At 46.0% G+C, this 12,084-nt stretch overlaps 1 long non-coding RNA gene across 1 annotated transcript; it reads left to right on the top strand.

Moving 5' to 3' along the window:
- The first annotated feature begins 1,979 nt into the window (after positions 1-1,979).
- LOC138643538 (uncharacterized) lies at positions 1,980-3,245 on the top strand. Its single transcript, XR_011314168.1, has 4 exons — positions 1,980-2,204; positions 2,395-2,587; positions 2,748-2,904; positions 3,025-3,245. It is a non-coding gene; the product is annotated as an uncharacterized lncRNA (long non-coding RNA).
- The last annotated feature ends 8,839 nt before the right edge of the window (positions 3,246-12,084 follow it).

Here is a 12,084-nt window from a genome sequence, read left to right as displayed (position 1 = left end):
ATTTGGGATCAGGTATTCCATCCCCCCGCCAACGGTTCTTACAGAGTCCACGTACCGGGACCTTCCCATGCCTGAACTGCTCTCAATGTCATAATGTCCTTAAAGGACCCCGCTTCCATCATCCTCGCTCTGGAAAGTCATTCCGAATCCCGGAGTATTTCACATGCGCTTCATCATGGGTTATATACTTAATCAAATGTCCCTGTGGACTTCTATACATAGGTGAAACAACGCAACCTATTCGCGATCGGATTTCCAAACATAAATCCACGGTCCGCTGTAAGAACCTGTTGTTACCCATCCCCCTCCACTTCCATAATTTGGGTCATAATATCTCACAGCTACAGTTCCAGGTAATAGAACATATCCCCCCCATCCGGCGGGGTGGTGATCGGGTTGCTCGCCTAAAGCGGAGGGAAGCGTTTTGGATCCACACATTGGAGACCCTCCACCCACTGGGACTCAATAGAGACTATGATCTAGCCTCTTTTCTCTGAGACTGTATGGTACTATCGGGTGATTTGCCCTGCAATGTGGTATCATGTTATTTTCCCACAGGTCATTACGGACTTCTTCTATCTTACTGGTTTTGTTATTTTTACCATTGTAAGTCATTGATGCAATTTTTACCATTGTCTAATTCTTCCTTTCTTTTACCTCTAGAGTCGTCTGTACTGATCACTTCGGTCTACCCGCAAACTTCACTGGACCAAGCTGGTTATCCTCACCTAGCTGCTCATATCACTAATCAGACCTATAGACCATAGGAGCACCTATCACCATGGAGATTGTTCACCCAGCATATCATCTCCGTATAGGCACTTCAGCTCCATATCACTTGTCCTATGTTGCCTGTATTTTCATTCCTTTTCTACTTTCTCCTTGCCGCGCTTTCCGTAGCGCTCGTGGTTTTTTTTTTTTTTTTTTCCCATTGTATTACCCTATCCCTATGACAACGTGATGTCACTTCCGGTCACCATACACAGGAACTCTCATTGAGCTGCACACTGAGGTAGTCCTCACAGCGCGCCGTCACTTCCTGTCTGCCACACAGCCGCTGATTGGCTGTTGGAGCTGGCTTGTCCCGCCCCTTTCTTATAAGATGGCGGCCGCACTTACTTCTGATCAGACTAGCGGTGGACACCGCGTCTGACAGCACCACCATCCAGCTCGGTCTCCTCAGGTAAATCCCCTGCACTAGAGCGTTTCTCTGATCGGCCGGTTTTTGCGGTATGTAATTTTATTTATTTATTTATTTATTTTTTTCATTATCCACCCACAGTACCGCTCCTATCTGACTCACACATAAGGTATGTTTTACCTTATATCCCCTGACACCATGTGCTTACCGGTCCATGGGAATTTTATGGGACTTTCTTACACTTACAGACGCTGCTGTTTTGTACCCTATGACCATACGGTCTATTCTATTATTCTACAGTACGGTATGTACCTCCTCTCCCACTATCATCTTTCTGGTGTATCTTTCCTTATTTCATCCTGAGTGGAACATAATTCAGCCTAGATATTCGGGTTATTTTCTCCCCAGCATATACTCTATGTATAGATTGACCAGAGTTTTGTATCGATGCTATTGTCCTTTTCCAAAATACCTTGTATATACTTTATTTTGTATGCAACTTTATTTTCTGTAATTTTTGTTTACACTTGTTTTTGGTTTTCACATGTAGTTACTGACGAAGGTCCATTCAAGGACCGAAACGTTTATTGGGTACTACTACGATTAAAATTGCACTAAAGCATCAGTTGAGTGCTGGGTTCTTTTTCTTTATAGTCTATGAAGGTGTGGGAACCTAACCTAGCACCATTCTTCTCCAGTAGTGCACACGGTTTTTGTATCTGACATTGTTGGACAAGACACAGAGCAATGTGAGTATATCCTAGCCAATGCATTCATTTTCAATTTTTTGGATCTACATGTCCTAATTTCTTCAATTTTTTTTCTTTCAACACGCATCAGAATGTCTTCTCCGGTTTCTTCGTCTGATGAGGAGTTCCAGCCACGGCAATCAGAAGTGGATCACGTGAGCGAGGTAATTTTTTTGTCCGTCAGCTTGGTAAGTATTGACTGTCACATCGACACATGAGGCAATTTTTTTTTTTTAATTTTATAGAGCACTTCAACTGAGGGACAGAGAGGTACTGAGCAGCGGAGTCAAGGTCCAGGTGGAAGACGGCAGCGGGTATGTATACCAGGCAGACTGTCCTTATTGTAATATTCTTTACTTTTCTGTACCCTTGTTTTTCTTTACATTTTTCTTGTATCATCCTTTTCTGAAAGTTGTCTTTCATATTCCTGCCCTTTCTCATCTTCGTGTCTTATTTTTTCCAAATGTGGTTGAGCAAACTTAAATGATTTTCTTTTAATTTTAGGTTTCACAACGGGACGACGACCGGATTGATAATGACCTGCTGATCAGTCTGGTCCAGGAGCGAGTCCCGTTGTGGGACAGCCGGGATCAACAGCACTCCGTCAATAGTGTTCTCCGTCGTTTGTGGAGTGAGGTGGCCCAAGCGTTGTGGGATGGCTGGGAGAATTCCCCGCCACGGGTCCGTAATGCATTTGGTAAGTATTGCACGGTAGTGTGAAGCAACAGACCTTGGCCATGCTCTCTTGACTGTGTGTGATGAAAGAAACTTTTCGTAGTTTCTGTCATCACACACAGTCACGAGAGCACGGCCAAAAGTCCTTATTCTGACCATTATATTTTATTGTTATTTCACAGTGGACAAAGTAAGGACACGTTGGCGTTCCATGAAGGACCGCTTCAACAAGGACCTGCGTGCAGAGAAGAGTGCAGCTAGTGGTTCCGGAGCAAGGCACCGGCTTTACAAATACCACCGTGTGTTGGCCTTCCTGAGACCGGTCCTTCTCATGAGAACGTAAGTATTTCTCACATGCCTCCGGTTGTATTGCATAGACATAATCTGTCATTTTTAATTCCACAGGATGTACCATCTTGTTATAGTTTGGTATTAATTTTCTGTTTTCTTTTTTCACAGCACACACTGCACGACTGTCGCCACAGGTTCTGGAGCGGTCCTTCAGCCGGCAGCCACGGACCCGTCCCAGCCATCCAGCAGCGCAGCACCAGGAGGGTCTTCCACACTCACTGGAGACCAGGGGGCTGGCCCATCAGGTCTTCCCCTTTCGCAGTCCTCTTTCGCTGCACCCATTTTTGCGGGCTCATCCCGGCAGCGACAGAGGGCTTCGGATAGGTCCCTCATGCCCGAGTTTTTGCACTTGAGCTCGGTTTTACACGAAGCTATCAAGGCTTTAGGTGACAGAATGGATGTGTCCCATAACCTGTTAGAGTGCCGCATCCAGGATGTCGCCAAAAGCGTTGATCAAGTGAAAGCCGACCTCCAGAAGCCAGCTCATCATTTTTTTAATCAAATCGAACAGGGCATGTCGGAACACCTTAGCCCTGATCTCCAGCTGAGTGTGATGCAGGCCTGCAATGTTGCTTTTGTGCAGGCTATGCAGCAGAGTCAGAGTCGTAATGTGGCGGCATATCCAACTGTGCCGTCACTGTCACAAGTAAACACTATTCCTACCTCTGCTGCATACCACTGCACGGCCACCTCTATTCCCTCTACAGGTGTACTCCACTACAGCGCCAACACGATGACGAGTGCTGTTGGACATCCCACCGCCACCACCGTGACGACTGCTGCTCCGGCTTGGACCTCCTCCGCTCACACCACGATGACGCAGGACCCTGGCGTGGCTTATCGGCCCGGCACCCTCCCGATGCAGCAGGACCCATCCATGCAATATCGGACCGGCCCACCCCCGATGCAGCAGGACCGAGGCCTGGCATATGGGACCGGACCCACCCCGATGCAGCAGGACCGAGGCGTTGCTTTCCGGGCAGGACACCCCCCGATGCAGCAGGACCCATCCATGACGTATCGCACCGGGCCCCCCATGATGCAGCACGACCAAGCCATACCTTTCCGGACAGGACCCACCCCGATGCAGCCCACCCTGATGCAGCAGGACCCATCCATGGCTTTACGTTCCCCCCCCCAACGATGCACCAGGAACCTGGGAGGGTGTTATGTCCCCCCCCCCCCCCCCAACGAGGCACCAGGATCCTGGGAGGGTTTTTGTTTCCCCCCCCCCCAACGAGGCACCAGGATCCTGGGAGGGTTTTTGTTTCCCCCCCCCCCCCCCCCAACGAGGCACCAGGACCCAGGCGGGACTTTATCTTTTCCCCCATTGGACTCAGACATTGCCGAGCGCTCTACAATGGAGACTGACTGTTTAATTGTGGAGCCGGGTCCTGACGTGTCTCCCGCCTACACTTTACAACCTAGCCCCAGAAGACTTCCCCCAACCCGGAAAACCCAACGTAAAACTGGCAAAACTCATAAAAAACAAAAAACTTTGATTATTCCTCCCCCATCACCTACCGATGTGTCTCAACCTTCCAGTGTGTCTCAAGCCCCTCATGTTTTAAGCCCCATCCCCGAACTTCCAGACCCTTCAAGTTTTCTTGCCCATTCTCCTGCCACCTCTGCCTCCTCCACAGTGAGCCAGGCTTCAGTTCTGAATACCCCCCAGTTACGTCACTCAACCCCAAGCCGGCGTGGTTCAACCCGGCGCGGTACCTAGAAATAAATTGTTGTTTTTCCTCAATAAAAAAAAAAGATTATTTGCAACAATTATGTTTGGTTTATTGTGTCTTTCACCGCTCTCAATACACACCAATAAAGTTCGTCACACACTTATTCTTTTGGCCTACACATATCTCCAGTAGTATAAAATACCAGACAACATCTATATGTGTTTCTTTAGTATACAGATATGAGTTGGCCAAAAAAATAGCAGTTATTTCCATACTCTTATTTTTAATTTTTAACTAGTGTAGTGTCACTGTCCAAAGAGAAAATGGTGGCAATCAAGTTCAGAACTCAACTGAACCGGTCAGATGTCAAAATAGACACCTGACCTGTTTAGTTGATTACTGACTTGTATATTCACCCTATTCTATATAGCACATTATGTGACAATGTTTGTCAAACTGATGGGACAATGGTTGGCACACGCTAACTATCTATCCTCACCTGGGCAGGTGTAAGAAATTTTGAATTCATGATCATGTATATGTTCATCATGAATTCATTATTTCTTACACTTGACTTGACGGGTATAGAGAGCGTGCCAGTCTTGACGCAATGACGTCAAGAAGATTACCAATAAATAAATTTAAATCTGGTTACATTATTATAAGTATGCGTGTTTATATCATTCTTTGTAAACCAAAATAGGGAGTGCAACAGAGGTCAATTATGATTAAAAAAATCTAATTATTACCTCATCAACTATCACCCACTCCTGGTTTTGGATTACAAATTATGATATACATATCTACTTCCCATCTTTGTTCAACCTTTTTTTAGAGAGGAAAAAGACAGGAGACCTGGTGAACACAACAAAGTTTATTAATTAGAAAAATTTGTATCAGTATTTAATAATTGGTAAACATTAACATACAACAGGACATTTAAACAACATTGTCCTGCCATGAAACCCGTCCAATATCGGACACAAAATAGGCCGCAAATTGGTCCCGCATAAGACCAACGGCTGCAGTTGACCGCATCGGGTGATGCTGAAAATCTGGCAATGGGTGTGAAACTGGTTCATCAAGTTCAATGTGGGGTCGCTCCTTAGCCATTATATAATTGTGTAGAACCACACAGGCTTTGACCACCTCGTCCACAGTTTCCACTTTTAGATTGATGGCTGTTGCAAGAATGCGCCATTTAGCAACCAGAATGCCAAAGCTGCATTCTACGGTCCTTCTGGCCCTGGTCAGTCTGTAGTTGTATATTCTGCGTGTGTGGTCCAAGTCCCTACTAGAATAGGGCTTCAGGAGATTTTCACACATCTGGAAGGCCTCATCCCCAACCATAACAAATGGCAGCGGTGGGCCTTGAGTGTTGGGGAGAGGCTGTGGAGGGGGAAAATTAAAATTGTTGCCATATACCCAACGGCCCATATCCGAGCTCTTGAATGTCTGGGAATCATTGCCACGGCCAAAAGCTCCAATGTCCACGGCGATGAAGCGACACTCCGCATCCGCTATTGCCATGAGCACTACCGAAAAATATTTTTTATAATTAAAAAACTCAGATCCGGTTCTGGCAGGTTTAACAATGCGGATGTGCTTCCCGTCCACCGCCCCTAAACAGTTTGGAAAATCACACACGTTCAAAAATGTTTTTGATATTTCCCGCCACATGTCCACGGTGGGTACGGGTATAAACTCCTCACGGAGTACATTTCATAACGCACGACAGGTGTCCACAACAATTCCGGACAGGGTTGAGATTCCAAGGCGGTATTGGAAGTGCAGGGAAGATAAACTCTCTCCTGTGGCCAGAAATCTAGAAGAAAAGGAAACAAAAACAAAAATTAAAATCTGCTCTTAATGGTGTTTTTAAATAAGAAAAAGGTAAAAAAAAAAAAACCAAAATACATGTCATAACCAAAAATTTGGACTGTCATTGGTTTAGTTTTGGAACGTACCGTAATGTCACTAACAGACGTTCCTCGGGTGGAATTGCTCTACGGAGCCGTGTGTCCTGTCGCCGTATGGAACCTTCTACACGAGACAGTAAATCCCGGAAAGAATCCTGAGACATTCTGGTGTAATCCTGGAATTTCTCCGGGTTGGCATTCAGCTCCGCATAGAGCGTGTGATATGCTCCACGGGTCTCACGCACTTCAATGATGGGGTGCCTCCAAAAACGCCGACGCTGTCTCCTTCTCCATCTTTGGCGGTTTCGGTCTTGCTCCCAAGCAAAAACACAGGCAAGGAAAATCTTGAAGCTGAACTCCAGTTTGAAATAAAAGTTCGCCATTGAAAGATCCATCATGACACCGTAAACAGTAGCAAGCTCTGAAAATTTCTGTTCCCCTAGGGTCTATATATTGATTGCCAATCATGTACGCCCTCTCTGTTCCCATTGGTTGTGTCTGGTAACCTTTTTTTTTATTTATTTATTTTTTTTAAATCCCCAAAAAAACGCAAACGCATGCAAAAACGCATGTAAACGCGTGTAAACGCTGCGTTTTTTTGACGCACGCGTTAAACGCGTGCGTCAAAAAAACGCAGCGTTTACACGCGTTTACATGCGTTTTTGTACCATGCGTTTTTTTTAAAAACGCATGCGTTCAAAAACGCAAGTGTGAAACCAGCCTAAGACGTTACTCTACAAGGGTCACACAACCTGTTCCCTAAGACATTACTCTGTAAGGGTCGCACAACCTATTCCCTAAGACATTATCCTATAAGGGTCACAAAACCTGTTCCCTAAGGTGTTACTCTTAAAGGATTGCACAACCTGTTCCCTAAGACTTTACTCTATAAGGGTGGCATAACCTGTTCCCTAAGACGTTTCTCTTCAAGGGTCACGCAACCTGTTCCCGAAGACGTTAATCTATAAGGGTCACACAACCTGTTCCCTAAGACGTTACTCTACTACAATGGTCGCACAACCTATTCCATAAGACGTTACTCTACTATGAGGGTCGCACAACCTGTTCCCTAAAACGTTACGTTACTAAAAGGGTCGCACAACCTGTTCCGTAAGACGTCACTCTACAAGGGTCGTACTACGGGGGTCGCTTAATCTGTTCCCGAAGGCATTACTCTATAAGGGTCACACAACATGTTCCCTAAGACGCTACTATACTACGAGGGTCGCACAACCTGATCCCTAAGACGTTACTCTACAAGGGTTGTATAACCGTCTCCCTAAGATGTTACTGTACTACGAGGGTCGCACAACCTCTTCCCTAAGACATTACTCTACAAGGATAGCACAACCTGTTCCCTAAGACGCTACTCTACAAGGATCGCACAACCTGTTCCCGAAGACGTTACTCTACAAGGGTCACATAACCTGTTCCCTAAGACGAGACTCTACAAGGGTCGCACAACCTGTTCCCGAAGACATTACTCTACAAAGGTCACACAACCTGTTCCCCAAGACGTTACTGTACAAGGGTCATAAAACCGGTTCCCTAAGAAGTTACTCTACAAGGGTCGCACAACCTGTTCCCAAAGACGTTACGCTACAAGGGTCGCACAACCTGTTCCCGAAGATGTTACCCTACAAGGGTCAGACCTGTTACCTTAGACATTGCTCTACAAGGATGACAGAACCTTTTCCCTAAGACGTTACTCTACAAGGGTCACACAACCTGCTGCTGAAGAAGTTACTCTACAAATGTTGCACAACCTGTTCACGAAGATGTTACTCTACAAGGGTCGCACAACCTGTTCCCTAAGACTTTACTCTGCAAGGGTCGCACAACCTGTTCCCGAAGACGTTACTCTACAAGGGTCGCACAATCTATTCCTTAAGATGTTACTCTACAAGGGTCGCACAACCTATTCCCTAAGACGTTACTCTACAAGGGTCGCACAATCTATTCCCTAAGACGTTACTCTACAAGGGTCGCACAACCTGATTCCGAAGATGTTATTTTACTACAAGGGGCGCACAACCTGTTCCCTAAGATGTTACTCTACAAGGGTCACACAACCTGTTCCCTAAGACGTTACTCTACAAGGGTCGCACAATCCATTCCTTAAGATGTTACTCTACAAGGGTCGCACAACCTATTCCCTAAGACGTTACTCTACAAGGGTCGCACAATCTATTCCCTAAGACGTTACTCTACAAGGGTCGCACAACCTGATTCCGAAGACGTTATTTTATTACAAGGGGCGCACAACCTGTTCCCTAAGACATTACTCTGTAAGGGTTGCACAACCTATTCCCTAAGACGTTTCTCTTCAAGGGTCACGCAACCTGTTCCCGAAGACGATACTCTATAAGGGTCACACAACCTGTTCCCTAAGACGTTACTCTACTACAAGGGACGCACAACCTGTTCCCTAAGACGTTACTCTACTACAAGGGTCGCACAACCTGTTCCATAAGACGTTACTCTACTACGAGGGTCGCACAACCTGTTTCCTAAAACGTTACTTTACTAAAAGGGTCGCACAACCTGTTCCCTAAGACGTCACTCTACAAGGGTCGTATAGCCGGTTCCCTAAGACGTTACTGTACTACGGGGGTCGCATAACCTGTTCCCGAAGGCATTAATCTATAAGGGTCACACAACCTGTTCCCTAAGACGCTACTATACTACGAGGGTCGCACAACCGGTTCCCTAAAACATTACTCTAGTAAAAGGGTCGTACAACCTGATCCCTAAGACGTTACTCTACAAGGGTTGTATAACCGTCTCCCTAAGATGTTACTGTACTACGAGGGTCGTACAACCTGATCCCTAAGACGTTACTCTACAAGGGTTGTATAACCGGTTCCCTAAGAAGTTACTCTACAAGGGTCGCATAACCTGTTCCCAAAGACGTTACACTATAAGGGTCGCACAACCTGCTCCCTTAGACGTTAGTCTACAAGGGTGACAGAACCTTTTCCCTAAGACGTTACGCTACAAGGGTCGCACAACCTGTTGCCGAAGAAGTTACTCTACAAATGTCGCACAACCTGTTCACGAAGACATTACTCTACAAGGGTCGCACAACCTGTTCCCGAAGACGTTACTCTACAAGAGTCACACAACCTGTTCCCGAAGACATTACTTTAGTACAAGGGACGCACAACCTGTTCCCTAAGACTTTACTCTACAAGGGTCGCACAACCTGTTCTCGAAGAGGTTAATCTACAAGGGTCACAAAACCTGTTCCCTAAGACTTTACTCTACAAGGGTCGCACAACCCGTTCCCTAAGACGTTACTCTACTACAAGGGTCGCACAACCTGTTCCCTAAAACATTACTCTACAAGGGTCACATAACCTGTTCCTGAATACTTTACTCTATAAGGGTCGCACAACCTGTTCCCTAAAACATTACTCTACAAGGGTCACATAACCTGTTCCTGAATACTTTACTCTACAAGGGTCACACAACCTGTTCCATAAGACGTTACTCTACTATGAGGGTCGCACAACCTGTTCCCTAAAACGTTACTCTAATAAAAGGGTCGCACAACCTGTTCCCTAAGACGTTACTCTACAAGGGTCATATAGCCGGTTCCCTAAGACGTTACTGTACAATGGGGGTCGCATAACCTGTTCTCGAAGGTGTTACTCTATAAGGATCGCACAACCTGTTCCCTAACACTTTACATGGGGCGCACAACCTGTTCCTTAAGACATTACTATTTAAGGGTCGCACAACCTGTTCCCTAAGACGTTACTCTACAAGGGTCGCACAACCTGTTCCCTAAGACGTTACTCTACAAGGGTCGTATAGCCGGTTCCCTAAGATGTTACTGTACTACGGGTGTCGCACAACCTGTTCCCTAAGACGTTGCTCTGCAAGGGTCGCACAACCTGTTCCCTAACACTTTACTCTACAAGGGGCGCACAACCTGTTCCTTAAGACATTACTATTTAAGGGTCGCACAACCTGCTCCCTAAGACGTTGCTCTACAAGGGTCGCACAACCTTGTCCCAAAGGCATTACTCAACAAGGGTCGCAAAACCTGTTCCTTAAGACGTTACTCTACAAGTGTCACACAACCTGTTCCTTATGACATTACTATTTTAGGGTCGCACAACCTGTTCCCTAAGATGTTACTCTACAAGGGTCACACAACCTGTTCCCGAAGACATTACTCTACAAGGGTCACACAATCTGTTCCCTAAGACGTTACTCTACAAGGGTCGTATAGCCGGTTCCCTAAGATGTTACTGTATTACGGGTGTTGCACAACCTGCTCCTTAAGACATTACTATTTAAGGGTCGCACAACCTGTTCCCTAAGACATTACTCTACAATGGTCGCACAACCTGTTCCCTAAGACGTTACTCTACAAGGGTCATATAGCTGGTTCCCTAAGACGTTACTGTACTACAGGTGTAGCACAACCTGTTCCCTAAGACGTTGCTCTGCAAGGGTTGCACAACCTGTTCCCTAAGACTTTACTCTACAAGGGTCGCACAACCTGTTCCTTAAGACATTACTATTTAAGGGTCGCACAACCTGTTCCCTAAGACGTTACTCTACAAGGGTTGCACAACCTGTTCCCGAAGACGTTACTCTATAAGGGTCGCACAACCTGTTCCTTAAGACATTACTATTTTAGGGTCGCAAAACCTGTTCCTTAAGATGTTACTCTACAAGGGTTGCACAACCTGTTCTCTAAGACGTTACTCTACAAGGGTTGTACAACCTGTTCCCTAAGACGTTACTCTACAAGGGTCACGCAATCTGTTCTCTACAACGTTCCCCTACCATGGTCGCACAGCCTGTTCTCTTCGATGTTTCTCTGCAAGGTTCACACAACCTGTTCCCTAAGACGTTACGCTACAAGGGTCACACAACCTGTTCCCTATTACGTTACTCTACAAGGGTTGTACAACCTGTTCCCTAAGACGTTACTCTACAAGGGTCACGCAATCTGTTCTCTACAACGTTCCCCTACCATGGTCGCACAGCCTGTTCTCTTCGATGTTTCTCTGCAAGGTTCACACAACCTGTTCCCTAAGACGTTACGCTACAAGGGTCGCACAACCTGTTTCCTAACACGTTACTCTATAAGGGTCACACAACCTGTTCCCTAAGACGTTACTGTACAAGGGTCATATAACCGGTTCCCTAAGAAGTTACTCTACAAGGGTTGCACAACTTGTTCCCTTAGACTTTACTCTACAAGGGTGACAGAACCTTTTCCCTAAAACGTTACTCTACAAGGGTCACACAACCTGTTGCCGAAGAAGTTACTCTACAAATGTCGCACAACCTGTTCACGAAGACGTTACTCTACTACAAGGGTCTCACAACCTGTTCCCTAAGAAGTTACTCTACAAGGGTCGCACAACCTGTTCTGGAAGACATTACTCTACAAGGGTTGCACAACCTGTTCCATTAGACTTTACTCTACAAGGGTGACAGAACCTTTTCCCTAAGACGTTACTCTACCAGGGTCGCACAACTTGTTCACGAAGACGTTACTCTACTACAAGGGTCTCACAACCTGTTCCCTAAGACGTTACTTTACA

This window comes from Ranitomeya imitator, chromosome 6 (genome assembly GCF_032444005.1).
Source record: "Ranitomeya imitator isolate aRanImi1 chromosome 6, aRanImi1.pri, whole genome shotgun sequence".
NCBI classification, from domain to species: Eukaryota; Metazoa; Chordata; class Amphibia; order Anura; family Dendrobatidae; genus Ranitomeya; species Ranitomeya imitator.
The sequence above is the reverse complement of the archived record's forward strand: the minus strand, read 5'-3'. Positions and strand labels throughout refer to the sequence as shown.